Source organism: Globicephala melas, chromosome 6 (assembly GCF_963455315.2).
Source record: "Globicephala melas chromosome 6, mGloMel1.2, whole genome shotgun sequence".
NCBI lineage: Eukaryota > Metazoa > Chordata > Mammalia > Artiodactyla > Delphinidae > Globicephala > Globicephala melas.
The window spans coordinates 111177711-111203370 of NC_083319.1; the positions used below are offsets into that span (position 1 = coordinate 111177711).

Sequence of the window (25660 nt, forward strand, 5' to 3'; positions counted from 1 at the left end):
ATCATATAAAGGAAAAATGGTAGAGTATGTGAAGTTATGAAAACAGATCATAAAAAAAACTTTCATGGTAAGGTTTTATTGGGGTGGTAAACGGAAGATTTCAAGAGAAGTGAAGAAAAAGTGAAGAAAGGAAAAGGTAAGAAATGGATTATCAAGCTGGCCACAATGACATAATAATGCTCCTGATTGCGCAGTCTCACTGGTACATATTCAGACAGGACTTCTGAAACCACTGCACATCAGAACATTCTGGTGGAATAGATGAGGAAGATGCGCAAACTATCTTTGCTCCCTCTTCATCCCCCAGGACTGAGTCCAAGCAGCTGTATCCCAACTCTTCTGCACTTTGGGGTTGTCATCTAGCACCTGGAGTCAGGCTCTGGAGAAGCCAACACTCCGGGGGGTCAAGTTTAGCTGGTGTGTGTCCGTCTCTCCTTGTAAGCATAGGTACCTACGTGCATGGGGGTCTTAGGGGCAACTGACGTGTCAGGTACAGCAGCCTGGGCTTTCTAACCACAGAAATAATGTAAATTGTCACTAGGACCAGCAGGACAAGTTGCCAGATCCTGGCGGGGAGGTGGGCAAGACTGTGACAGTCTGGGTGCCCCATGGGCTCAATCCAGAATAGTCGTTGTGTCATTTTGATTCACTGGACCCTCTCTTAATATTCTGAAAGCTAATGAAAAAACATAAATAATTTATCAAACCTTACGTGTGATTCTGATGGTTCAATTCCATGGGAACAGTATAGGAAATTACAAAGAAGTTCTCCAAATACACGGGCACACATAAACATTATCCCCACCTGATACACATATACACCCACACACAGAGAAAGAATTGAAAGGGCAATGATATACGTAATAATAGACATGATTGGAATTTATACTCAGACATACATACACAGAAGAAACTCTGATGTTCTGCCTCCCAGCTATGGGACAATGGACAAAGGACTTAGCTTGTCAAAGTCTCAAAGTCATGACGGTACATTGGGAATAATACTATACTCCTCATAAGAATGCTAGGACAGTGTCTTCTTATGAGTACATTCCATTATGTAATGGAGAAAAGAAGATGAGAAAGTCCTCAATGATCTCATAATTGAGTGGAAGGGCTAGAAAATAAGTACCAATTTACAATAAATAACAACAAAATGCTTTGGTATCTGACACGTCAGGACATTATGAGATAAAAAAGAAGGAAAACCTAACAATCTTGAGGATAGAAAAAATTTTGCAGTAAATTATAATATGAAAGTATAGTATCAGGTAATAAAAGTGCTAGCACAGTAATACTGAAACAGTTTTAACACTACGAGACTAGAAATATGTTCCTGAGGATATTACGTTGCACATACATATTCCTCAAAATTTTAAACAATATCCAAACACACCCACACCCTGACAAACAGAATTCTGACCCCTCTCACAGACAGTGTCCCTGTGAGAAATAACAAGTACTCATACGTGCAGATTGGCTTAACTAGTGAATGGAAGGAAAAGAAACATTAGCATGCAGTGTGTGGTATTTCAGCCTAGAAAAGTAACTCATGATCATATATCCGAGCTCCTATTCTTTCCTTCATCCATCATTCTACAGTTTTGACTGCTAAAAAGAATATTTAATTCACTCTTGTCAACATATGAGACTGGGAAAGGAAGAATTAAGCTAATTACTTTAATCCTTGTTACAATGTTTATCAATTGATGTGAAACTGTGCTTAATCTACCAAATTACTATATGTCAATCAATTGTATGCAGTGCAATGAGACAGTGTTTTCTTGGAAAACAAACCTTGCTAATGTACTAGTTTATATCTCAGTTTTTTTTCTCATTGGTTTATCACTCAGGAACCTTGGATTTCATGGCTTCATATATGTTTCAAGTAATTAAAAAACAAAGATCAGGGAAAGACATGAATGGGAACAAGTAAACTATATTTGGAACATATTACTTATATATTTAAAAACATATTTTTGAAAAAGTGTTCATGAAGACAAATACCGTGTGATCTCACTTACATGTGGAATCTAAAAAGACAAAGCAAAACAAAAACAAGCTCACAGATGGAGAACAGACTGGTAGTTGCCAAAAGTGGGAGGTGAGGGATGATCAAAATGGGTGGAGGGTGTCAAAAGGTACAAACTTCCAGTTATAAAATACTATAAGTCATAGGGATGTGATATATCCCTATGTGATGTGACTATCGTTAATAATGCTGTACTTTATATGTGAAAGTTGTTAAGAGAGGTCTTAAAAGTTCTCATCACAAGAAAAAAAATTGTAACTATACATGGTGATGGATGTTCACTTAATGTGGATCATTTTACAACATATACTCATATCAAATCATTATGTAGCATACCTGAAACTAATATAATGTTATATGCCAATTATATATCAATTTTAAGAACAGTGTTCTATTTGGGACAGTTTTTATTTGTATTTTAGGTTTGCATTAGTTTAAAAGACTTAGAAGATAGAAAATTTAGTGTTTCTGGTTAAACTACCAATTCTCTTGGTAGTTTTCATGTTTGTATTCAATTAGTTTCATTTGGGGGATGAATGTGTTTACGTATGTGTATGCTTGTGTGTGTGTGTGAATATGTAGGTATGTTTGTCTTTGAAATCATGAATATATATGTCTTTAATCTGACTTTTGGAAAATAGTTTCCTTAAGTCTCTATACAGAAGCTGGCATTCAAGGTAGGTAACACTGGGGAAACTATTTAGTTCCTCTAGACTCAATTCCCTTATAAATATAATTTAAATGTTTGTTGAAGGACAATTTTGAGGTTCATGGAGATAACAAAACAATAATCTAAAAGTTAATTTATTATATGTTTCTTTTTTTTCTAGGACAACGTACTGCAATAGCCTCTTTTCCATTTCTATTTTGAGTTCATTTTACTAGAAAGCCCAGCCTCTTTACATAACAACAATGCAACCAGTAAATGAAACACCATGTATTGTTGTTGTACTGTTTATATATTCATAAATGCACTATTTCTGTGACCACTACTGGTTATGCTACAAACCATCCTTCAACGTGAATGCAATTATATTTTCAATATGTCCTTCTCCTTTGATGTGGTGACAGTAATAGGTACAGAAATAACGTAATTTTTTAGGCAGCATTTTTGACATGACTCGTGATGTAGGAAAACCAATGCTCAAGTGTCCTCTAGCTATCATTTTCTGGCTGGACTCCTGAGTGAAAATGAACAGAGCAAAGAATTTTGAGGGAGGCAGTTACAGACTACAAATTTCATGGTCAAGTGGTTGACAGCGTTTTAGATTTAATTGGGAATAATGCTATCTAATGATTTTTTTTCTAGAATTCTATTTTTAGCAGTTTAGTAATGAGCTACATCATTATTTATAAATAATTGCATGCTCTGCTTAATAAAAAGTTAAAATGTATTTCTTATATAGTTATTTACTGAGAAATATAAAATTATCTTTATATTTTTATTCCCCTGACTAAAAATCACCACCTTATAATCTAAGGTAAGTAGAGCATTTCTAAGGTATATATTTGGGGGATATAAATTTTGATTTCTTTTTCCTTTGCACATATTTTAGGTACTAGAATTCAAGGATTCAACTAAAACTTCCATAATATGTTATTAACAAACAGAAATGTTACACTAAACCTGCAGGTTAATGTATAGATACGTAAGAAATGTTTCTTTTTTTACAACCACTGAACAAGACTCAATATCCACCTATTTCACATACTGAAGCAGAAACATAACTTTGAATTATTAGACTGAAGACCCTTTATATTTTATACTGGAAGAAAGAGTCCAGTCAATAAAGCCATTTTTATAGAAAATACTGTTTATCAATTATTACTTTAGAAGAAGTTCAAAAAATTACATTTGCATACACTTCACACTACGTATCAGGTACTTTTTGCTCATAAAAGGGAGGGGCTAATTGTGACCCCCCTTTTTTTTTTAACATCTTTACTGGAGTATAATTGCTTTACAGTGGGTGTTAGTTTCTGCTTTATAACAAAGTGAATCAGTTATACATATACATATGTTCCCTTATCTCTTCCCTCTTGCGTCTCCCTCCCTCCCACCCTCCCTATCCCACCTCTTTAGGTGGTCACAAAGCACCAAACTCATCTCCCCGTGCTATGCGGCTGCTTCCCACTAGCTATCTATTTTACGTTTGGTAGTGTATATATGTCCATGCCACTCTCTCATTTTGTCCCAGCTTACCCTTCCCCCTCCCCATATCCTCAAGTCCATTCTCTAGTAGGTCTGCGTCTTTATTCTCATCTTTTTAAAAAAGTTTTATTTATTTAAAAGTAACATTTCTTCTGAAAAGAATAGGAAGATTGAGAACCTTCTTTGTAATTTTCATCATTTTGAAATGATGAGCAATATATTCCTATATAATGTATTTCATTCAAATTAAACTATAAATTAATTACAGCATTCAAATTCAAATTATTATAACCGGTCCAAATCTGCAAATTACTAAAACTATAGAAGGTTGTAAAAGATAAATTGCTATTTACAATTTTAGAAAATAACTTAACATGGCTTAGTATTATTAACAGAGCCAATGGTAGAAATTTAAATTAGAGTCTATAAGGAAACTTTCTTCCTAGTGTCCTATTTTTTGATTAGACATTCAGCTGTGTCACCTGCCTGTCTCTTTCACATAACTGTAGGGTTCTTAGGGCAGATACTGTATTACGTATTCGTGTATCCTTTGCATCTACTTCAACGCTGGCCACACAGAGAATACATGGTGACTTATGGGCAAATGAAGGAATGAGTAGAAATACAGACAGATAAATAAGCAGAGGAATAGAAAGGCAGATGAGGTAGATGCAAAAGTTAAAGAAATCCTGCCTAAACAGGTGATACAAATATGTCATAATTCGGTTACTTCATAAAGCTGCATCTCTAAATCAGTCCATTAAAGTGATAAGTACTGACACATATATTGGATGACGGACACTTCATATTGTGATAGAAATTTCTAAATTACAATTGACTGCTGAAAAGAGTTCAAATTTTATCTAGCCTTTTTACACTACAGAGATCCTCTTACAAGCAGGCTTTCAGAGGCATGAAAAAATACATGTATTTCCTCAAACAATGCTGAAGTTATGCACAAGACAGTAATAAAATTGCAACTGGAAAATAGAATTGACACACAAGTTTTCCTTAAATATGTGAAAAACGTGCACACAGAGACTTTGTTAGCAAAAAAAAAATAGCCGCACCACTAGCTATCCAAACAAGAATCTGGATTTTTCTTCTTTTGAGTAATATAATTAGTATAATTGCTTTTGAAATAGCCAGTATGTACATTTAAATGATAAAATTATTAAAAGAGACACTTTCAGAATAAAAGAATAGAGATACATACATATATAAAACAAAACCTGTAATCTTTGACTTAGAAATATCAGTATGAATTCATGGTTTAGTTAACGTTTTTCTTAAAAATGCCTGTGTATTAGCTTTGTTCACTGTACAGGTTTATAAGAACAATGAACACCTGTAATGGACAAATAATACAAATAATGAATAAACAGTGCACAACTTGTGGTTTTCAAATTCCATTCACCACTAAAAGAAATGTTCTTGGAGAAATAGCTGATTTAAGGTCTCAGTAGGAATGTACAGGATGAGATTGGGACTCCTTATCGTGGTTATAAAGGCTATCATTTAAGTGGAGACTTAATCACATCCCATTAGAAAAGACAGGATAACTTGAGCTCATAAAGAACAATGACAGCAATGAATTGAAACATGTATAATATCTAAAAAAATTATTATTTCACACTAATAAATGCGAAATCATTAATTTTCTTTGCTGGATACAAGATGCATCATTCTGGGAATTGCTATAAAATAAAAAAGGGAAAGAATTTAAGTATCTATTTTGCCTTTCCTATAGGCACTGTGTTTCAGGACAATCAAATAATTCATGAAGGACAGTTCTACTTTACAAAAGAATCACAGTTAATAAATGCAAAAGGAGTCATAGAATTAAAAAATAACAAATACTTTACTCAGGCAATGATGATTAGTAGATGTTAAAACCATGAGGTAAAGTGCTGGTGGAGGACATTTCAGTAGAAGTATCAGTCTGCCATCATCTGAACCCACTGATTTTTACATCATTGAAAGAAAGACACACATTTAGTACATCCTGATATGACACAATCAGATGTACACAGCACTACATCTTATTTCTTTCAATAAAAGAAACTTTTGTTCTTAGAAAAATATATATCATGCCACATTGTTGTGTTCTACTTTGTTTTCCAATATTTATGCAACAGTAATAATACTGAGTCATATCTTTTTTTATTTTACATGAAGTATTTTAATCTTTATTTGTATCATTTTAAAACATTATATTAAGATGAATCCCATTTATTGCACACAGCATCTCTTGGACCTAGAGTCTGTCATACAGAGTGAAGTAAGTCAGAAAGAGAAAGACAAATACCGTATGCTAACACATACATATGGAATTTAAGAAAAAAAAATGTCATGAAGAACCTAGGGGTAGGACAGGAATAAAGACACAGACCTACTAGAGCATGGACTTGAGGATATGGGGAGGGGGAAGGGTAAGCTGGGACAAAGTGAGAGAGTGGCATGGACATACATACACTACCAAATGTAAAATAGATAGCTAGTGGGAAGCAGCCGCATAGCACACGGAAATCAGCTCTGTACTTTGTGACCGCCTGGAGGGGTGGGATAGGGAGGGCGGGAGGGAGGGAGATGCAAGAGGGAAGAGATATGGGAACATATGTATATGTATAACTGATTCACTTTGATGTAAAGCAGAAACTAACACACCATTGTAAAGCAATTATACTCCAATAAAGATGTTAAAAAAAAAAAGAATCTGGATATTTTAATAAGAGGCAGTGGATAAGCTGTAAATACTTTAAAATATCAGTAAATCATATGGAGTGTGATTTATCAGACGACAATTATAACCTGTAATTTTCTATCTAATAAAAGAAATTTATCCAGCTTATAATAGTTTTTCTGCTAAATTCAAATCAACATTTGTTAACAAACTGATGCATTGTTGTGAAATGGTCTTTTACTGGTCATTTGAAAAGTCACAGGACTTCCCTGGTGGCGCAGTGGTTAAGAATCCACCTGCCAATGCAAGGGACATGGGTTCAATCCCTGGTCCGGGAAGATCCCACATGCCGTGGAGCAACTAAGCCTGTGTGTCACAATTATTGAGTCTGTGCTCTAGAGCCCACGAGCCACAACTACTGAGCCCATGTGCCACAACTACTGAAGCCTGTGCGTCTAGAGTCCATGCTCCGCAACAAGAAAGGCCACCGCAATGAGAAGCCCGCACACCTCAACGAACCCGCTCACTGCAACTAGAGAAAGCCCATGCGCAGCAACGAAGACCCAATGAAGCCGAGAATAAATAAACAAAATAAATTTATAAATAAATAAACACATAAAAAGTGACAGAATTTGAAAAAGAAATTCTGACCTGGTCTGGGGTCCTAGAGGATGGCCACAGAACTGAGTTCTGTGGACTCTCTATCCTGCAATGTTTATAATATTTTTAAATATTCTGTAAAGTTATTTATAGAAAGGTTTCTTGGGGGAGTGGATTCTGAGTGCTCCTGTTCTCACAACTTTACACCACCTAGAAGTACCTCAGACTCAACAACTCTTCAGAAGGTCAAGTGAATTTTTTTTTTTTTTTTTTTTTTCGGTACACGGGCCTCTCACTGTTGTGGCCTCTCCCGTTTCGGAGCACAGCCTCCGGACACGCAGGCTCAGCGGCCATGACTCACGGGTCCAGCCGCTCCGCGGCATGTGGGATCTTCCCGGACCAGAGCACGAACCCGTGTCCCCTGCATCGGCAGGCAGACTCTCAACCACTGCGCCACCAGGGAAGCCCTCAAGTGAATTTTAATAGAAAATAAGTAAGAAAAAAAAAAAAGCAAGGAAGTTGAACAATAGCCAAGGGGTGAGTAACTAGGCACACAGACTTTGTGAGTGTCTGGCTTTAAGTGCATCGTGAAAATTTAAAAATATCTAGTTATAAAAGTAGTTGCTGGAAGGGGAGCTCTAGATGGACCACCACAATTAGCATTAGAAACACTCTGATTCAGCAAAAACCACTTCTAGGATCTGCTGACACCTTCAACCAAAAAGAACACACCGTTCTCAGGCAAATCTCTCAGGTGACAGCAACCATAATTCACCTGCCAGCATATGACAAATGCTAACTCAATGCATTATGTATGTATGGATCTACAAAACCTTATTATTGTTCTAAACAAAACAGGACATGGGTGAAAAGAGTGACAGTGTCAGGAGATTTTGTTGTTATTTGAGTGTGTTGCCTACTCTAATCATCAGCTTTCCAAACCCTTTGGATGATATTATGTCCACTATGAATATTGGTAATAATGACCTTGACCTTTAAATTCTCTTAAGCTTATAGAAAAGCAAGTTTAGAAAGCCTCAATTGTTCTACGACTGACAACACGAGATCTAAATAAAACAATCACCATGCTCTTCAAATGTAACTGTAAAAAACAAGCGGCCGAACCTGACCATTTTATACCAAATTAGAGATAAAGCTCCTGAGCCCACTTGGTATAGAATTGTGGAGACACCACTTCAGACAGTGCTGAAACTGTTCTCAAGGAGATCAGTACAATATTTACAATAGCCAGGACATGGAACCAACCTAAATGTCCATCAACAGAGGAATGGATAAAGAAGATGTGGTATATATACAGTGCAATATTGTTACTCAGCCATAAAAAAGAACGAAGTAATGCCATTTGCAGCAACATGGATGGACCTAGATATTGTCAAACGGAGTGAAGTTTAAGTCAGACAGAGAAAGACAAATATCATAAGATATCGCTTACATGTGGAATCTAAAAAAAGGGGACAGACAAAGTTATCTACGAACCATAGTTGCAGATGTAGAAAGCAAACTTGTGGTTGCCAGGGGCGGGTAAAGGGAGGGATAAACTGGGAGATTGAGACTGACATATACACACTACTATCTATAAAATAGATAACTAATAAGGACCTCTGTACAGCACAGGGAACTCTATTCAATACTCTTTAATGGCCTGTATGGGAAAAGAATCTAAAAAAGAGTGGATATATGTATATGTATAACTGATTCACTTTGCTGTATACCCGAAACTAACACAACATTGTAAATCAAATATACGCCAATGAAAATTTAAAAAATAATAATACAAATCAGAGGTTGTACAAGCTATTTTCATCTGTAGATTATACCCTCTGACACTTTATGGAACTTATGGTATAGTTGTATAAAAATTAACTTTGACATTAATAATTTCATGTTACTTAAGGGCAGCCTTAATCCTGGCATAATTTATTCCATACTGTATCTGTCATTATGGCAGACAAAAAGGAGACAATCAACAAACATTTGACTGACTGTAAATGTGTAAATGCTGCTAAAAAAAAAGGTATTATCTGGTGATCAATCTGAACAACCTTGACAATGGCTGTTGAATGGTTGCAGAAAACGGGGCTACTTTTGATTCTCCAAATATTAATATCAACTTCCTACTTAGGTGAACCAGCGCTATTATCATCAATATAAGTAATTTTCAGAATATCACATCACCAACATGGTTTAGAATGAGTGAATTAGAGTTCCTGCCAGTGAATGTAAACCTCTCTCTAATACCCGTCAGAAAGCTGCTAATCACAGCCCAGCTCCTAATTCTCTCAGTGACTTTATTAAAGTCTCTGTACTGTCTTGATTTTAATTTCCTCAGATGTAATTTCGGGGGAAGGGGTGATCAATATTCCAATAGTCTATGATTCAGTAACCTTTGCATTGCTTGCCTTTGCCACTCAGCACAAATAACTATATTCAGTAATTATAGAGAAATGAACAGGGAGCAAAGCAGAGATTGAATTTCCTGATGTTATTTTAAGGTTAACTTGTCATTCCCAAGGAATAGGCATACAAGCAATGAAAAATTGCCTTTTTCTACTACTCTTCTTTACTGCTTATTTTATTGATTTAACATATTCTGATGAAAAACCATTTGGGTATGTTTTAAGTTTCTTTAATCTTAACTCAATTTACCCTCCATGATAAAAATAAAAAGTCCCCATCTTGCAAATGGAAAAAATATCTAAATAACTCATCTGTTGTATTATTTTTTAGTTAATAGCCAAAGCAGTATTGTAGTTTACAGTATCATTTAAAGTAATTTATTGATCAGATTTAGAGGTATTTTATGGTAAGTATTTCTCTTCAACAGGGCAGATTTTGTGAAAGACTGGGCTTCAGTTTGATTTAGCATTTCATTTAGGTTCTGGAAATTTTTACCTCTCATACCAAATGTTAAAAATTAGAACGAATTTTTGATGCAAATCCTAATTTATTCATATAGAATTAAACATAACATTCACCAGATTTTCAAAACTAAAATAACTATTAAAATAATAGCATTGATACCTTTACGATTATTATTTAATTCTATATTTTTCTTAAACAATATTCTATATTTTTTCTTTGACAATATTAGGCAAGTAATAACAATCTACATGATTTTATTAACAATATTTTTGTATTACAGAAAGCAACAGAAAGGTAATTTTAGCATGTAAAAGTTAAAGTATAACAAATTTTAGTGTTACTTTTCAATTTATTTCATAGTAAGAAATAAATAAAATGTAGATACCATCCTCCAATTATAATCACAATATTGATATATGTTCTGATCTTGGAGGAAAAAATGGGTTTTAAATGATACGAAATCTTGTCTTTCACTTAAACTCTAACCTTTACATTTTGGAAAGATTGCTTCGAATCTTTTAAGCCATGTTTATCCATTCTGAAAGCTGTCCCTTTTCTTAGAAGCCAGTCTCAAACTTTCAGACCAGTTGGAGAACCACTTAAGGAAGTGAATCAATCCTGTTTTCACTCAACTGAAGTTTCAAGTGCCAAAACAACGCTGGCATTCCACAAGGTACCATCAAAATTGCCACCTGAATACTGGTCACTTTTTACTGCGCTGAGCTCGAGAGAGACAAATGTGTGATAATATCTTTCCTGGCCTCTAATTCTGGTAGTTACAAGAGTTTTTCCTCAGTATTGAGAGAGAAGGCTACAGCCCTTCCTTGAAAATTACTGAGACAGAATCAAGGATAATAAAGAGATGGTTCAGAAAAGGAGCAATCAAGTTTGAGCCTGATTTAACCAGGCAAGGATCCAAAACTCCGTTGTTTCTGATCTGTCTTCTAGACGTCAGAGGCTAACCATGATTTCATGTGAAGAAACGCATGAACAGGTATACCCAAGGCTTCTGACTCAGCCTGACATCCTAGCTCTGAGATTCATCCCTAAGTAAGGGAGCCTATGAGTCAATCTTAAATTTAGTGTTCACAAAGCATAACCATGAGTTTTTATTTTAGTTTTGCTGCTAAGTTTCATTCTTAGAATTCAGTCTCAGTTTTACAATATGGCAAATTAAAGATAATAATAAGGAAATAGAAAAATAAGCAATCATCTATTTTAGGACTAAGAAAAGGAAAAATAAATTTAGAATATTAACAAAGATGTATGTTTTTCCTAACAGTTTGAAGGATTTATACGTACTATTATAAGTAATGGATGGCTCCATACTCTTTTTTTCTCCATAACATGTCTTTTTCATAGTTACGTCGATACGAATTTCCAATACTTAAATTACTTTTGTGATGGTCTTCTTTTCTTTTTTACACTAATTATTTGAACTTTTTATTTATGAAGTCCAGGTAAGATTGAGGTGTATGCTCCTTAGATGCATTAACCCTCATTCCTGAGGGTCAAAGAATCGGGTTCCATCCTTGGTTCCACGGAATTAGTGGGTAACAGTTTAGGGATCAGTCAGGTGTCCAGAGTTTCCTTAACAGCAAATACATGTATCATATCAGCTTTATAAACCTCACAGAATTGCTACAAACACTGAATGAAGTAATATACCAAAGGCATTCTTTTAAAAATTAACTTGCGAGTCATACAAGCTGGAAGTCAATATCATAATATTGTCAGTTTCCTGATTTTTAAATGGGCAACTAAAGCAATAGGCCGATAGCAACTTTGTTCATAAAACCTCTCTCTCCTTTTTTTTTTTTTTTTTTTTTTTACAAATAACTCCTAATTTTAATGCAGGTTACTATATTTACGTAGCTTATAATTTTCTTTTCAGGTATGATGTCCTGCTCAGGGTTTCATTCATTTTAATTGTTCTGTTTCTAAATATAACATTAAGGTTCCTTGAAACTGAAATAAATATTGGCTGTGACTCAGTCTTAATTCAATGTCATTAGCAAATTCCCTGAGTACATTCCAAGGATATTGATAGAAATTTGAAATAAGAATGATTAAGTAAAAGTTTTTAATGTCTCCCCTGGATGACACTGAAATACTGATAAGAACATTCTGGGTTCCTTATCTAATAGTACAAAGACTGAGGTAAATTTTCTTGTAAGTCTTCTTATAAATATTTATTCATATATCGAAATTACTGTTAAGAAATGGCAAAATATATTAAGCTGTTTGATCAACCAGGAATTTCACTCTCTGTGACACTAATATGTTGTGATGTGATGTTGTGAGAAACTAAATGAGAAAATCAATCATAGAAGTAGCTATAAATATTTAAAGATTTGGGCTACCTACTTTTTCCTTTATTTCATTAAGGTCTTTTCACATCATTTTAACAGTCCAAATTGGAGACATATATAAAATTTATTTCATTTGTAGTTTTACCAATACTTATTTTATTTAACACAAATTACTTCATGAATACTAAATTACACTCATCAAAAAAATTAAGGTATGACCTAACAGACTTTAGAATATAGACAAAGAACAAGTGTATTTCAATGTCTCTATTCAGCCATCAAACAAGCTGACTATACAGATTATCTAACATCCTCCTATAATGTGAGTTCTGCTTTGAGAATATACTCAAAGAAAAAAGTGCAAGATATGTAAAATTTAAAGCAAATATTTATAAGATGCCTAATATATTTTAAAAAATCATCTGACACTAAATTAGACACTGATTGCCTGAAAAGGCACAAAGCATGCGACTCTGAAGAAAATAATTCATTTACAGATCTCAGAGTACTTACTGTGAAGTATCACACTGTGTGTGTGTGTGTGTGTGTGTGTGTGTGTGTGTGTGTGTGTGACTTTTGCTGTTATTGTTGTTTTCTTTTGTGGGATACAAGACCTACTATGATTCTTCTACACGTCTCCCTAAGTTCTTTTGGCGGCACTATTGTTTATCAACTTGTCTTCTTTTCACCCTTCACCAGACGTGATCCAGGCGTATCTGATTCCAAGAGTGGATTATTTTTTAACACTACCTGCTTCTACACAACACAAGTATTTTCAAGTAACAAACACATCAAGTAAGTAATGTTTTTTTCTAGATGTATTCCTTACTTTCACTGTAAACAATTGACAAGTTTAAAAGAATACATTTCAACTTCAAAACATTATTAGTTTTCAATGAAGTAGTTCAGGTATGAACAAAAATGTTCACTTCCCAAATAAATATTACACTTTGCTGCTCAAACTCTTATCTCACGGCTTTAAATGTTACACAGGACGTTTTGGGGTGGTTAGAAAAAAATGATAGAAATCAAATGATAAATCAAGACTCTTTCTTCCCCTTTACAATCAGTCTTCTGTCATTTTTTTTTTTTTCATATCTACTCTTTAAACACAGGACCATGCACAATCACAGGATGGAGATCCAGGAACTCCAGTCCTCTCAAAAGGAATGCTAGCAGCTGGGGCCACGTTTGATGGCTGAGTGTGTAACTGGTACAACTGGGGGCTTTGAATTAACCTCTGGGTAAAATACAGCGTTTATCAAAAGAAACGTGTTTGAAAAGTGCTGACTTGAAGCTTACACATGTGTAATTACATGTGTGTATAACTAAAACTCAACAGCAATGTCAACCAAAGTTTAAAACTTAGAATAACAAAAAAATTTACATAGGGGAGTATCTTATCTCTGTCAGAACTGCATCATCTTTTGATAACTGAAAGTAGACCGAACCTTGGTCAGCTCTTACTGATTTTAACCTCTCTGCAGACCACACGTACCCTGATTGCCCAAGGAAATTCAAGTAACTGGGGCACTTTGCAGGGTAAATTATAAAGATGTTTTCTAAATATAAAAATGTGTTTTGCTTCAGTGGTCACCCAAGATTCTTGCGAACATTAAGTTGTCTTTTCTTTGAAAGTCATTTGGCAGTCACTGCCAAAGGAATCTTCCTCGTGTTCTTCACTTTTTTGATTTCTTGATGAATTAAGTAAAAAGAGCTTTTGCACCGTTCACTTGACAACACATGTTAGATACAAAGTTTAAGTCATTTTTCTTAGTGAAACTGACTTAGAGCACCACACAAAAATGTTAAGCAACTACTTACTGCCGTATTTAAATTACCATACAACATTTTAACATAATTGTGATGTAAATAACTGTTGGATCCATTATAATCACCCAGGACTCCTCCTTTAACACATAAAATGGCTAAAATAGCAGGCTTAAATCAGAAGTCGTCAGGATTAAAGACGTAAATGTAAGTTCAGAAACCATAAAACCCCTAAAAGAAAACATAGGCAAAACACACTGATAAACTGCAGCAACATTTTTTTTTTGGATCTGTCTTCTAAGGCAAGGGAAATAGAGCAAAAATAAACAAATGGGATCTAATTAAACTTAAAAACTTTTGCACAACAAAGGAAACCATTAACAGAATGAAAAGACAACCTACTGAATGGGAGAAAATATTTGCAAATTATATGACTAATAAGGGGTTAATATCCAAAATATATAAGCAGCTCATACAACTCAACATCAAAAAAACAACCCAATCAAAAACTGGACAGAAGACCTAACTAGACATCTCTCCAAAGAAGACATACAGGTGGCCAACAGGCACATGAAAAGATGCTCCGCATTGCTAATTATCAGAGAAATGCAAACCAAAACCACAATGAGATGTCACCTCACACCTGTCAAAATGGCTGTCTGCAATAAGAACATAAACAACCAACGCTGGCAAGGATGTGGAGAAAAGGGAACCCTCCTACACCGGCGGTGGAAACGTAAATTGGTGCAGCCACTGTGGAAAACAGTATGGAGGTTGCTCTAAAATATAACTACAATATAACCCAGCAAATCCACACCTGTGTATATATCTGTAAAAAACAAAAACACTAATTTGAAAAGATACATGTGCCCCAGTGATCACAGCAGCTCTATTTATAATAGCCAGGACATGGAAGCAACCTAAGTGTCCATCAACAGATGAATGGATAAAGAAGATGTGTACATATATATGCAACGGAATACTACTTAGCCATAAAAAAATGAATGAAATTTTGCCATTTGCAGCAACATGGATTGACTTGGAGGGCATTATGCTAAGTGAAATAAGTCAGACAGAGAAAGACAAATACTGTATGATATCACTTATATGTGAAATCTAAAAAATACAACAAACTAGTGAATATAAAAAAAAAAGGCTCACAGATATAGAGAACAAACTAGTGGTTAGCAGTGGGGAGAGGAAAAGGGGGTGGGGCAATATAGGGGTGGGATTAAGAGGTGCAAGATATTATGTATAAAATAAGCTACAAGGATATATTGTCAACACAGGGAATATGGCCGATATTTTATAATAACTATAAATGGAGTATAAGCTTTAAAACTTGTGAATCATTATATTGCACACATGTAACATATTTTGTACATCGACTATATTTCAGTAAAAAAATTTTAAAAGACCTCAATTAAAGTAGTATGTTGCTACATACGAAATATAATTACCATGGTATCAATAAGATAAAAAATTTAAATGTAGCTTAAATTCTATTATTTTAAATTCATTAAATTCTATTACAGATAAAACAAATTTTTCAATTTTAAGTTATACTTTAATAAAAAGAATATTTACAGTTGCTTTGATTTCAGATAAAATACATTTACTTAAGTACTCAAATATCTTAGAAAAATAGAAGCCCCCAAATAAAAGCTCTGTATTTCATATAAAGTTAAACCACTGTGTATATATACACAATGATACTTATGATACAAGATACTATGACTGGTTTTCCCAATGATAAATTTTTCATATGGAAAAGTTATAAGCAGAGGATGAGTTAATGTTATCATATTGAGCTGGCAATTATTTTAAGGCTATTTTTTGTTTGAATTTGTTTCCAATTATACAGAACAGTTTCCAGAAATAATACTTATGGAAAACTATGGTACACAACTAACTGCATATAAATGAATATATTTGAGCACTGTCACATTCTCATCAGGTACAATGCAGTGTAACGTAACTTACCAGTTCCCTAATAACTTTCTGATTTTATAAAGAAATATTGTGTGCATGACCTTGCAATAACAATCAAGGACAATATGCTTATAGGAGAGGAATGAAAGTATATGAATTAAGTGGTAGATTGGATGCCCATAAATCATTTACACAATTTAGTGCTTAGTCAAAATAGCTACATTTATTCTAAAGAAATAGCATTTATATTTCACTTTTAATAATGTTCAAAGATATTCTTCAAAGGTGTAGAAAAGTGAAACAGAGCAAAAAACTTTAAAGGATTTAATTAGAAATTCTCTACAACATGCATACATACTTGACATAATAAAATTGATTTCCTTGTGCTTTCAAAGTTGCCCACATCTTTTTTTCTGAACACTTCGACTTTGTACTTTATAACCTGCCAGTTTAAAGGTTTCGAACCAAGTCTTAACATCTGTGCAAATTTCAGAAGCATATATTTAAATATAGCCTAGTTATTTCTGATAGCTTGGGAGGAGATATGGGGATATATGTATATGTATAGCTGATTCACTTTATTATAAAGCAGAAACTAACACACCATTGTAAAGCAATTATACTCCAATAAAGATGTGAAAAAAAAATAAATAAATAAAATAGGGACCTAAATAGAAAATTGGACAAGCTCAGTACAGTCTATGAAAATTATTGTGCAGAAATTAACGTGAAGTTCTTTCGGTGTGAATATTTTTTGTATTCTAAATCTGTTTGGCTCATGTTTGTAAATTTATTAGGAAAGAATTTTCAATTCAGCCAACTTAGCATTTTTCTTCAACCTTCCCTATAATTAACAGAAAAATTTTTATAAATATATGCTAAAAATTTCTCTGCAATTCAGAATTACTTCAACCAGTTTCTTAAGATCTCCTTCAATCACAGGTATCTGAAAATATAAAGAGCCTTCTAGATTTCCTTGTTGACTAGTAGTGTTCCAAACCAGAAGAAGAAAAGAGCCTACTGCATATCTAACCAAAAGGTGCCGGAATCTACTCAAATACAAATATCTATATTTTGATAAATTCCAGAGAATCAAAATATCCTAAGAGATGTCTGGGAATGTGGATATAAAAGGTAACATTTACAGAATTTTAATTTTTATATTAATCTAATTAGTTAATTTTCTATTTCATTGTTGACATTTGCTATTTTCTTTTTATTATTATGAATACTTCCAAGTTGTAAACATCTCTAATAGTCAAGAAAGATAGGGAAAGGGATTTTCTTTATCACCTCAGGCATAAAGACTATTAATATTTCTTTTATTTTCTTCCAGAATGTTGTATATGCATACTTGTGTATATGCATACTTGTGTATATGCATAAACACACACACACATTTTCAAATAACTAATAGCATGTTATTTGTACCTTGTTTTTCTTACTTAATTAAGTGTCTTAGAATATTTTCCAAATCATTAGAAAACTCAGAAGTCATCGTACTTTATGACAGGTATGTTGAATTCCATTAATGGATATACAGTATTTTTCAGCCAGATATCTGAGCTGTTTGTATTTTTACAGTAATCAATTATGCAATACTCCGCTACACGTATATTTGAGCATAACTATGTCTCCAGGATAAAAAGGAAGTCATGATTAAGAGAGAACCTTTGTTTAGTATTTTTGAGGTGCTGCAAAATGTCCCTCTAACGTTTACCAAGTTATACCCCAAGCCATGGAGTTTGCGCATGTCTATTATCTGTAAAGCCCTAATCTTTTGCTTTTTTTTCAACTTTTTATTTTATATTGGAGTATAGTTGATTAACAATGTTGTGACAGTTTCAGGTGTACAGCAAAGTGATTCAGTTATACATATACATGTATCCAGTCTTCTTGAAATTCTTTTCCCATTTAGATTGTTATATAAGACTGAGCAAAGTTCCCTGTGTGTGAAGCGCTAATCTTCAGCCCCCCCACCCTTTATCTCTTGGTTCTCCTTTCTCCAATTCCTCCCCTCAGTTCACATGTCCCCCAGTCTCCTTAGTCTTCTTTGACAAACTGGACACTCTTCCAACTCAAGGCCTTTGCCTTTGCTATTCATTCCGTAGTTCCTGAAATTCAGTCACATTTACTTCAACTGCTCTTGTAGGTACTAAATTCCTCAGTTCTGTAACTGGCATGAAGGCCATAGCTAATATTTATAATTTCCATTTTACTTTGTCCTCAACCAGAACTTCAACTGGAGGGGTCCCTACTAGAGGGGTGACCCAAATCTAGTTTTTGGAGAGACAGAGCTCTCTGTGGACCTGCATTCTTGCTGTTGTCGCTACAAAGATCTATTCATTTTACTGTTGGGCATGGAAGTACAAAGAAGCGCCTCCGGTAACTCCTGACCTCACTATCCAGGAATAACTCAATTTCCCCTTGGTAATGAGGATCATTCATTTCACCTAGCAGGGCAACATCCCTCCTTCCTAATTTGTTTTGTCATGTGATGTTTGTGGTCCTCCCAATGGCGAGGGGTGTAGCCGAGCAGGACCCTACGGGGTCTTCCCAGAATGGACCCCCACCCGTGTCCTCCATCTGCCTTTTGTCAGTAGAACAACTTTAGTCAAAGAATACATTTAATCAGAGAAGTGAGAAAATGCAAAAAGTAAGAAAAACAGTCAAGCAAGACAAAAAAATAATAATAATGTTTTAGCCATTCAACAAAGTCAAGGACCTTTAGTTCTTCCTCCAGGACTATAGATAATGTTCTGAGCCATGTCCTTTGAGCTGTTTTGCAGACACTGAAGCCCCTACCAGGTGCGAGAAGTTAACTGCATGCTACTCACAAGCACGGAGACCCCAGACCAGCTGGAAGCAGGTTGATGACTCCGACTCCCGCTTACCTCCCCACCAGCCAATCAGAAGAGTGTCCACCAGCTGACCACGCCCTGCTCCTTGAACACTGTAAGACCCCTCAGTACCCGCTCCAGGGCGGAACACACGGTCTTGAGGGCATGAGCCCGCTGTGGCCCCCTGTGCCTAGCAAAGCAATCAAACTCTTCTTCTCTACTTCACCCCAAACTCTGTCTCCGAGTGAACAGAGGCTGAATTTCGGCAACAGGAGGCAGTCCAAACTTACAATTCAATGAAACTGATTTTCCTCGGCAGAAGTGCTCTTCCCCAGGGACCTAAGACCTCCAAACCAGCAGAACGCAAAGCTGTGGGAGCCAAACTTCTGAAGTTGGATTATTAACTTAATAGCGAGAGAAGTCATTCCATTTTCATGCCTTTTTCTAATACTTGTGTATCCTGGCATAGAAGAGATCCTAATTGCTACTTCAAGCATATACTGAACCCTGTAAGACTGAACCCCATGTCCTCAGGGTCTTTTCTGCAACCAGTATCATAATAGTGTCCTTAGTAGGCCATTCCACTGGTCTATTAGTTTAGCTGCTTTTCGGTGATAGCATAATGGTAAGCAAATCCCTTAAATGTGGAATCTGTTGCTGCACTTTTTCTGCTGTGAAATGAGGAAAGCATCAGTAGGCAGCATAATATAACTAAGCGAATAACATATTGCATACGTCCACAAGTATTTCACAAAACTGGCAGCCTTACAAGTTATTTGGTAAATGGGTCTAAATACACATTTAAGATGTTACGTGTTGCCTCTGAAATCAAAAGTGGCTCACCAAGCCCTTATTCTTTGGTCCTGGTAGGTGGTGCAAGGTGCAGAGACCCAGCGTTCACTCAAGGGTGGACAGCTCTACAACAGACAAACCACTGGACTGCCAGAAGCATTCCTGGGACTTGAGGCCCCTGAAAATCACTGGGTTTACCTCCCGGTCTATGGCAGGGATGTCGTACACCTAAAGCACTTGCCACTTTCTAATCAGCACATGACAACGATAAAATGATCCAGTGTAATGTTATGGGGAATCTGAAGATAAACAAGGTTTCTCCAGGTTATGGCATGGCAGGGAGTAGGAGAAATGATGTACCTCCAAGGAAAGACTGGAGGTAAAAGTAAACGCTCTGGCTTATGGTTTTCCTGTGAAAGTTTATGAAGAAAAAGCACTCTCCATGTAAATACCTAAATATCAGGTGCCAGCAACCTACATCTGGAGGAGCAGCTGAAGATGGAGGCTCTCTGATTAAGTTCAAAATATCCTATAGTTCTGAAAATCCTGTATGATTTCCGCACAGGCAAACAGAGAAGCTAAGTAGTGAGGTGGTAAAGTATTACCACCACTGGAGCTTTCAAGCCTTCGAAGGTAGCACAAATGTGTACATTTCTCCCAGGGATGGAGTCCTGCTTTTACAATGCTAACTTGGTAAGGAAGAGACATTCTAGACCTTCAGTGTATACCTTCATACTAAATGTCCTTATCCCTGGGTCAGAGAACCAACACAGCCATTCTACCTGCTCCCAGGTATGTCTATTCCAATTATACGTTCAGCCCTGAGGACGGAACTAGAGGAGAAGCCCATTCCAACTGATCCATGGTGATGCAAACTGCGGCCAAGCTTTACCATTTAAACACTGTACACCTCCACGTTAATTCCTGGACTGCAATTTTACTTTGGGTCTTCAAGAATCCGTGCCACTTCAAAGGCAGTGTTCAGTAATACCGAATAAATCAGGGCCTCTCCTTTACCTCAGAACACAAGCACTCTAGGAAATGACCTCAGATCATTGCAATGTTTGCTTATGGGATGAAAAGGAACTCAGTTTCTCCTTCAGTGAAGGTCGGTCGGTGAACTGATGTAAGGTCTTCTGGAAGCATGATAAGTACCTGAGAATACCTACTTGGGCAACTCAAATTGGGTTTCTGTTCACTTGTCTTGGAGTTGTTTTATATATCTGGTGACATTTTAGTTGACAAATAACCTACTTTGTTCCTACCAACATAGACATCAGTTAGCCGTAAGTGTGATCTCAGTGCATCAAAGCACCCTAATCACCAGTTTCTCTCTGCTGCCCCTGGCAGCAACCATCACTTCACCGTAGGAAGTTAAGAGATGATGTTGGCCTTTGCTATCCTGGGATCCTCTTGTCTCTCTTGAAGTCAGAGAGCTTTTACGATGGACAGTATCTCCCACTGTCGTACCCCTGGTCAGAGCAGAGCCAGTGGGGGTACCTCAGAGCATGTCAGGGAGGCTGGTACCACTCCACTAATGATTCCCAAAGCCTTATGAAGGGGATGTTCTCCAGGCCCTCCTGTGAGATGTAGTGTGTGAAGTATTTGTGTGGGTCACACATAATAAACCCACTCTGACATTCCTATCCCCTTACGCCTTTGGATTCCATCCTCTACATTACACCAGGAAAAGTTCTGCCATAACGATTTTTTAACCATAGGCCACTGTGGAGTGCAAATTTCAGTCAACCAAACAAGTCATCTGGTAGGGCCATCCACAGCTAAATGAGCAAACACATTAAATCCAGAATGCCTGGTAACACATCATAATCCATCAATCCAGCCGAATCTGGTGTTCTATTCAATTCTACCCACTATTCATTCCCACACGTACTCTTCAGGGCTCTGTTAATATAAATTAGCAAAATATTTGAATTATTTTGATATATTAACCATTTTTTCTTGTATCAGGCTTTTACTTACTCTGCAAGAAAATACTAGGATATAACCCTAGTTTTAAGTCTAAGGGAAACAAAGAGTATTCAGGGTACTTTTTTTTTTTTTTTTTGCGGTACGCGGGCCTCTCACTGTTGCGGCCTCTCCCGGTTGTGGAGCACAGGCTCAGCAGCCGTGGCTCACGGGCCCAGCCGCTCCGCGGCACGTGGGATCTTCCCAGACCGGGGCATGAACCCGGGTCCCCTGCATCGGCAGGCGGACTCTCAACCACTGCGCCACCAGGGAAGCCCCTTCAGGGTATATTTTGAGGAGAATGGGGATTTCCTTGAAAGGAAATTATGACTATGTTTTGTGCAAAGGAGGTATAAAGATGCACAAACAAGGAAAGGAAAGCTGCTTCCAACCAAATGTCCTAATTCAAAGATTTAGGGTCAAATTTCTTACTAAAAAAATGCACTAAACTTCATATGGGACTTGATGAGACACTGGATTAAAACTATGTTTTAAGTCTGCAAAGTGTAAAATTACATTAAAAAAAGTGTTCAGTGGGATTAGTCCCGGTGGCTACAAGAAATAAAGAAGCCTTTCATGAATACCAGAGATAAACCCTAAGTCTCAGACTGCAATTTAAGGTGAGAGTTTGAAGAGCTCATGCTTGACCTGTTCCTTCAGGAAGAGCTTCAGTGCCCTGAAAAGAACACATCCCGCACGACTGTCTTTGTAGTCACTGAACTGAACAGCAGCTGCCTGGTTCCCCCCAGGGGGTTGTCTCAGTGAAGACTTCATCCCAGTGTTGGCAAGGGGTGAAAATCAGATTAATCAGAATCCTCCATGTGTCACGGACCACTCACATCCTGTTTCAACTTTGCAAGGGGATCAACACTGAGTTCAAAGCACAAGGGCAAACCCAAAGAATCTCAGGACGCTATATTTCAGAGTCTGTTTCCTGGGATGGCACCTGGCACCAATTCCTGCTGCTGTCAAGATCCTGTTCCAAAACAAGGCCACACTGGTTGTCTGAACAGAAAAAAAAAAAAAAAATATATATATATATATATATATATATATATATATATATAAAAGAAACTGCTAACCAGGTATAAAATTGTTAACCAGACAACTTGAACAAAAAACAAAACAGGGCTTCCCTGGTGGCGCAAGTGATTGAGACCGATGCAGGGGACACGGGTTCGTACCCCGGTCCGGGAAGATCCCACATGCCACGGAGCGGCTGGGCCCGTGAGCCATGGCCGCTGAGCCTGCGCGTCTGGAGCCTGCGCTCCGCAGTGAGAGAGGCCACAACAGTGAGAGGCCTGCGTACCGCGAAAAAACAAAACCAAACCAAAAATAACACTAAGTTATCAATTAAAAAAAAAAATTCCAGGAAGGCAGATACAACCCCTAGGGTTCCTGGAACAAAGGGAAGAGGACACACATCCAAGTGTAGGTGTTTGGCAAAGGGGCCCTCGGAGCTGATCCCAGACCTGACGAGGTGCATCTCTGATCTGGAGCAAGGCGGTGTCTTGGAGAAGGTTCCATGGTTTAGGATATGATGGGGGGGGGGAATGCATGGAGATGGCCTGGTGCTGCAAGATAAAGAAGAGTGTGAAGCTAACAGGAAAGAGGGACGCAGGGAGCATACAGGCAGCACCCAGGAAACAGAACAGGGAAGAATAAGTTCCTTCTTTCCACAGCCTCGGACTCCCCCTCCAGCGCACCCTCCCGCAGAGCCCAACAGCCAGATGATGGAGAAGAAAGGTCAACAGGGTCTCAGCACCAAGCAAAACACAGCAAGGCTGATTTGAAAGGAGAGACAATGTGTTTCCTGCCACAACAGGCAGGTAAACTTTTCAGGTATCTCCCACAAGTCCTCCAAATAATCAAAACTTCACGGAAACCTCAACATTTTTTGAACGTGTGGTCTTCAATTTACTTTCCAAACTATTATTTTAAAACCGAGCTATTTGTAATGAGGTGGATAGACCTAGAGTCTGTCATACAGAGTGAAGTAAGTCAGAAAGAGAAAGACAAATACCATATGCTAACACATATATATGGAATTTAAGAAAAAAAATGTCATGAAGAACCTAGGGGTAAGACAGGAGTAAAGACACAGACCTACTGGAGAACGGACTTGAGGATATGGGGAGGGGGAAGGGTGAGCTGTGACAGGGCGCGAGAGAGGCATGGACATATATACACTAAAAAACGTAAGGTAGATAGCTAGTAGGAAGCAGCCGCATGGCACAGGGATATCGGCTCGGTGCTTTGTGACAGCCTGGAGGGGTGGGATAGGGAGGATGGGAGGGAGGGAGACGCAAGAGGGAAGAGATATGGGAACATATGTATATGTATAACTGATGCGCTTTGTTATAAAGCAGAAACTAACACACCATTGCAAAGCAATTATACCCCAATAAAGATGTTAAAAAAAACCACTCTAATACTGCTGAGGAGTATCTTCTGTGGGCATAGATAGTTTGGATTTGTTTCATCTTAGGTAAAGACTGGTGTCAGCAATTTTAGTGAATATCAGAAATGTGTCAAATTAGCACAACATTGTAAATCAAAAAAAAAAAAAAAACGAGCTTCCTAAACTGGTCTTAGTCTGTTCATTTGCACATCTTCCACCCTCACAAGACTCTTAAGAGGGAGGTTCACTAGTAAAACAAGAAAAGGGAATTTATCTACAGGGAGATAAATAAAGCTTTCATTAATACATCAGGATATATCAAGTTCCGGCCAGGAGCGTAATCACTTTAGTTCACTGAAGAGGGAAATTTAATAACATATGAATTGTTAAGTAATTAAAGAGGTGAGTAACTACTAGAAGTAGTAAAAGATAATTCTAATAGGACCAGAAGAAGCAAGTGCAATAAAGCAAATAATAGTCTAGGCTGAGCAACATGGACAGAAGAGGCAATTCTAGGAGCGCACAGGAACACACCCCTCCGGGAACTCGCCAGTGGGCTCGGGCAAGCGGGAGTTAGTCCATGTAAGATGCTGGGGAGCAGAGCCCTCCTCCCCAGGAGGGGACAGCTCCCGGGGACTGTGGAAGCAGTTGCCAGGAGACAGGGGCGGGGCGAGACACTTGCAGGACCCTCCCTGGCTACGCACTGAAGATTTACAGGGTGTGGCTGTGGTATGAGAAACAAAGCAAGGAAGGGTGGATTTAGAGCTGAAAGGCAATGAATTCATCACTGTCATATCTGTTTATGTTTAATCTCAAATAAAAAGAAAAGCAATGGAAAATAGGTCCAGACACCTTGACCGACACATCACTGCAGTGGGTCAAAAACATCTTCATTTGTAATTAATTGTGTTTGCTAGTTCATGAAGCAGTCTGAGCTAAAGCACAATACTGTATTTGTTTTACAAGAATTCTCAAAGTACTTTCCCCAGCCTAGCCACATCAGCATCAACAGGGAACTTCTGGAAAAGCAAATTCTTAGATCCTACCTCTGACATCCTTCAGTAACTGCCCAGCAACCTGTGTTTAAGCAACTGTTACTGGTGATTCTGATGTATCCTCAAGTTTGAGAACCTTTAATGTATACATTGAAAACTGATTTTCATGAACCTCTGACTGTCTTTTCATTCTCTGGAATGTCTTATAAGCTTGCACAGATATGATTCAAAAGCAAGGTGGGGATTTAATAAAATTATAATTTTATTTGCATTTGCAATTGAGGAGCTATTTACCGCATA

General features: G+C 36.9%; 1 long non-coding RNA gene across 2 annotated transcripts in view; it reads left to right on the forward strand.

Annotated features, from left to right (window-relative positions):
• Positions 1 to 24184, forward strand: part of LOC132597432 (uncharacterized) — a 143992-nt gene extending 119808 nt beyond the window's left edge. The window contains exons 1-3 of one of the 2 annotated variants that reach the window (XR_009564199.1): positions 10922 to 11023; positions 13362 to 13457; positions 23647 to 24184. This is a non-coding gene — a long non-coding RNA (uncharacterized lncRNA). Of the gene's footprint in view, positions 1 to 10921; positions 11024 to 13361; positions 13458 to 23646 lie in introns of those variants that run through there. The other variant, XR_009564198.1, reaches the window with a different exon arrangement.
• Positions 24185 to 25660: the final 1476 nt, after the last annotated feature.